The following is a 5,491-nucleotide window of genomic DNA, read 5'->3' as shown; positions in this document are numbered from 1 at the left end:
ATAACCCACAACGGAGCCAGGGGTATAGAGGGGAACAAAGGTTGAAAGATAATTTTACACCAATAGGAGAGTCCTATGCAAGTGTGTTTGAGAAATTAAAGCATTATGACATGATTGCACCTATTCCTCCAAATCATATGGACCCACGTGCAAGAAGCTTTGACCCTTCTAAAAGGTGTGAATACCATTCCAATACCCAGGGGCACAATGTTGAAAGTTGTCGGGATTTGAAAAGAGAAATAGAAAGGATGATCCAGGAAAAACTGATTGTGATCCAAGATAATGACACCCAGAATATCACGCAGAATCCTTTATATGCACATGATGATGCACACTTTGTGGGGATGATGTGTGGTGACATGGAGTATGAGAATCCTCTCGGGAACTTGCCGGCTGTAATTGGAGAAGACCATGGTGATTCTGATGAACAAATTTGTGGCTAAATGTCAAGCTTAGCAATTGAAAAGTCATTCCCTCCTCACTAGGAATGAATCTTGGTAGCTTGTTTTGATGTTTTTTCTATTACCTGGGTTATTCCAGGGTGTGATCCAGATTTTATTTGTTTTATTGAGTCGAACCCTTCTATCCCTCTATTTTGTCTGTGTGAGTCTTGTCTGTTCGTTTTGTTGCTATTTTCATTAGCCGGGTTATTTTAGGGTCGTAACTCGGATTTCAGTTTGTTTGTCTTATCGTCAAATCCTTCTATCCGTTATTCAATGAAATACAGTTTGTCCTCGTTTCATTCTATGCTTAGTTCTTTCGCCGCTAGTTTTAGTGACATGACATGTATGCGGAACTTTTGGCCAGATCTTAGAAAATTGATTTAATCTTGAATCGGATAACCGAAAAAAAGAAGAAGATATTTTTGAGGGTGAACAAAGAGTCGAAACACTTTGAAATTAAGCTCGAGTAAGTTTTACATTCAAATCATTATGAAGATCGGGTTTGGGAAAGAATCAATTGAAGTTTGTTGGAAAGTTTGACATTAAGGGATGAAAAGTGTCTTTCGACCACGACAAACCAAGAAGACAAACATGGTCATCAATGTTGTGGCCGCAAAAGATAATATGTTTGGCGTTCTCGAGGCTGGGAGGCCCTTTTTGTGCTACCTAAACACTTTATACCCTTTGTTACCCCTTTTGAGCCTGTGTTATTTTCTTTGATCACCCTCTTTTGGAATCAAGTTTAGAGTCAAAAGTCTAAGAAAAAAAAAAGAAGAGAAAATAAAAAGAAAAGTTCATGTCCCAAGAGTACAAACTGGGGAGACTCTTAGAAAGTTCAAATGAAAAAAAAGAATAAGAAAAGAACAGTCAAAGGTCCATGCCCCTAGAAAAAAAGCTGGGGCAACTTGTTTTGAAAAAAAAAGACAAAGAAAAAGAAAGAAAGATGAAAAAAAAACAATATCAGGTCAGGTGTTCGAACTACGTTCGACCTGATTCCTTTTAAGGATACGTAGGCAACCTTACACGGTTCGGTCCCCTCAAAATAAAAGTCCAAAATTCCCCAAATTCGAAGAAACTGGGGCAGAAGTTTTAGTTTTGTAAAAAGATCTGATTCCAAAAGTTGTAATTTTGAACCCCTTCATCTTGAATTATTTTGAGCCCGCATGCTACCCTTTCTTTCTAACCCTGTCCAAACCCTACACTACAGTCCAAAGAAAGACCTTCTGATCAACTTTGAGGATGCCAAGCCAAATGAGATGGAGGTGCGATTTACATCACGGGTAACACCTTGGTTCATGGGCACAAGGAAAAATGAATAAATGAGAGAGTCTTATTGGTGAAAACCCTCACGGGCACCATAGGGCGATGGTGAGTCAAGAGAAAATTCAAATGAGAGAGTCTTATTGGTGAAAACCCTCACGGGCACCATAGGGCGATGGTGAGTCGAGAGAAAATTCAAATGAGAGAGTCTTATTGGTGAAAACCCTTACGGGCACTGTAAGGCGACAATGAGTTGAGAGAGGAGCAAATGAGAGAGGTTTGCTGGTGAAAACCCCTCGGGGCATTACAAGCTGAATCAGGTTCATGACTTTACAAAGAAATTGAATTATGGAAAACCCGGTTTTGAAGTATGAAGACATGGCATGAACTGAAATGTGATTAGTTGGATGGATTAGGCTGATCAGTCCGAAATGCATGTCATGATCATTGGAGCCAGTTGCTTCATTCAGATAAGTCTCTTTTCCATTTTTCTTCAAATAGTCATCGCTTTTTTTTTCTTTCTTTTGTTTTATTCCTAATTCTCGAAGTCACTTCGCTTCGTTTCTTTTGGGTCTATTCTTCTAAGTCTCAGTCAAATTAGTCTGTTGTTAAGCAAGCAAGAAAGGACTTCAAAGCCCACTACCAACTTTTTATTTGCACTAAGCGAAATTCGGCCAGGCACATCCCAAGTGACATGATGTAGAATTAGCAGTGCGGGGGTAACTGAAGTTCAGGTGGTCAAGTGATTCGTGAATTTGTAGGAAATGCAAAGGTTCGACAGTTGTCAGAATGAAAGTACCATACGGCGAGTTGAGTGTAAGGGATTCAAGTCATTCAGAGGTTTTGTGGTCGAGGTCCGATTGAAAGGTCAAACAATTCTTTGTGAAGCGGGATAGTGACAGAAGCAGACACCTTCAGCAAGGATGCCACAAACTAACCGCCACAGTTTCAAACTGACAAAATTTTCTTTGTTTCAAGCAGGGGCAAGAAATCTTGTTTGCTTTGCCAAGAACCCTCCATGAGAAAGCATGTTCCAGATAAGTTCAGTTTTAAGTTTCCGGGACCCTCCTGGACAATGGGAGTTAATTTCAACTTTTCAGGACCCTCCTGGATAATGGGATGCAACTAACAATCAATGAATGTTCCTGGTACAAACTGGGGCAAAAACTTTTCTCTGTTTTGTCTGTGTTGTCATAATTGCAGGCACCCACCTGGAGAACGAGGGAATTCATTTCAGTTTCTAAGTCAGCAGGCACCCACCTGGAAAATGAGGGAATTTATTTCAAGTTTTAAGTCAGCATCAGGCGCCCACCTGGAGAATGAGGGAATTCATTTTAGCTTTAAGTCAACATCAGGTGCCCACCTGGAGAATGAGGGAATTTATTTCAAGTTTTTAGGTCATCAGGCGCCCACCTGAAGAACGAGAGAATTTATTTCAAGTTTTTAAGTTATCAGGCGCCCACCTGGAGAATGAGGGAATATATTTCAAGTTTTTAGGTTATCAGGCGCCCACCTGGAGAATGAGGGAGGGAATATATTTCAAGTTTTTAGGTCATCAGGCGCCCACCTGGAGAATGAGGAAATTTATTTCAAAGTTTTTTAAGTCATCAGGCGCCCACCTGGAGAATGAGGGAATATATTTCAAGTTTTTAGGTCATCAGGCGCCCACCTGGAGAACGAGGGAATTTATTTCAAGTTTTTAAGTCATCAGGCGCCCACCTGGAGAATGAGGGAATATATTTCAAGTTTTTAGGTCATCAGGTGCCCACCTGGAGAATGAGGGAATTTATTTCAAAGTTTTTTAAGTCATCAGGCGCCCACCTGGAGAATGAGGGAATATATTTCAAGTTTTTAGGTCATCAGGCGCCCACCTGGAGAACGAGGGAATTTATTTCAAGTTTTTAAGTCATCAGGCGCCCACCTGGAGAATGAGGGAATATATTTCAAGTTTTTAGGTCATCAGGCGCCCACCTGGAGAATGAGGGAATTTATTTCAAAGTTTTTTAAGTCATCAGGCGCCCACCTGGAGAATGAGGGAATATATTTTAAGTTTTTAGGTCATCAGGCGCCCACCTGGAGAATGAGGGAATATATTTCAAGTTTTTAGGTCATCAGGCGCCCACCTGGAGAACGAGGGAATTCATTTCAGTTTAAAGTCATCAGGCGCCCACCTGGAGAACGAGGGAAGTCACTTAAGAATCCAATCCAAGTTAGAAGTAGCAAAAGTTCGCCTCGAGAATGCGAGCTGACAGTCCGAGATAACCAAAGGAAGAAGTCTCAATCTAGAATAAAAGGAAAAGGGTGAATCCAAAATGCAGAAGCCGATGAAAGATGTGAACTGCTCAAGACATGGCTGAAGTCACAAGCTTTGCATGTCCCGTCTTGATCCGAAAAGCTGAAGAAGAGAGACCTAGCACCTGCAGCTAGCAAACATCAAGGTTTAAGTCAAAAGTCCGCATGAAGAACCATTCAAGACTCAAGATCAAGCTTCAGAAGACTTATATATAGGAATCTTGTAACTCATAGCTGACATGCTTAGTTAGTCTTTTTTATTTTTTGATTTTGATGTAATAACAGGCCGCGGACCGGAACCTCGACGGAACGGCACCTCACTCGACTCTGTCATCCTCTCCACACACTCCAGCACTGCATTCACTTCTGAACTACACGTGACCTGATTCCTTTAAAGCCAAAGATATGTAGGTAGCTCAGATACCAGGGCTCGGTCACAATCTTTTATCCGTCTTTGTTTCGTTTTGAATAAGCGTCGGGTCATAAATCAATTACGTTGCTTATTGTTCTTTGCTCCGAAAACTCTTCGTGTTTCCAAGCAAAGAGGGGCAGCTGTAAGCATGTAATTTTTGACCCGCGTAACTTTTAAAAGGAATATTTCAAAAAAAAATTATTTATTTTTATTTTTAATAGGATTTCAGTCAACTTTTAGTTTTAATTTTTAAACATATGTTTGAAAATACAAAAATAGTTTCATGTCATAATATAGATATTTTAATTAATTAGGATTGATTTTACATTTTTATGGTATGATATTTTAGGAAAAGAAATTAATATTTTAGCTTTGTAGAGTTAAAGGGCCACCTTTAAAGGCAAATTTGGCACAAACTTGAGCCCAATTTCTGACAGCCCACTCCTCCCTTCAGCCCATTTACCCATTCCCTAACCCACAACCCTTTTATAATAAAAAAAAACCTAAATTCCTAAGCTAAGAACGGCGGACCACCCTCTCCCTTCCAAGAAAAAAAAAACTTCTGCCATCACCCTTCCATTCTAAAAAAACCAACAACACACTACCGACACACAGAGAAAACAGAAAAGAAAACGGACGCAAAGATTTGGAATGTTGTTGCTGGAAAAGAATTGGTCTCATATCATTTGATAAAAGGCCAAAATGTGTTGAATGAGTTGGAGGAACGGACAAAAAGGGGTTTCTTTGGAACAAAGGTTTTTTTAAAAAAAAAAAGAACAAAGAGGAAACGATAAAAGATAACAGAAAGATGGTTTTGGAATCGACTCTCATCTCTGCATCGGTTTAATCAATATTCTCGCTCAACTCCTCTCGCTTCTCCCTCTGTTGATATTATTTCAAGCGAAACTACACAAAAAATATTTGCCTCTATTTTGATCTCGGCTCATGGAGTTTGATTGAGGTCGCGTTTGGGTTTCGAGTTTTCCGATGCCGATTCGAGGTTTCGGTTCGCAATTTCGGCGTTGCAGTCCAATGATTGTTGCTTTGTTATTCCAATTGAGTTACAAATTTTCAGTTTTATTCA

The sequence above is a fragment of the Nicotiana tabacum genome, chromosome 19 (genome assembly GCF_000715075.1).
Source record: "Nicotiana tabacum cultivar K326 chromosome 19, ASM71507v2, whole genome shotgun sequence".
In the NCBI taxonomy this organism is placed as follows: Eukaryota; Viridiplantae; Streptophyta; class Magnoliopsida; order Solanales; family Solanaceae; genus Nicotiana; species Nicotiana tabacum.
The sequence above is the reverse complement of the archived record's forward strand: the minus strand, read 5'-3'. Positions refer to the sequence as shown.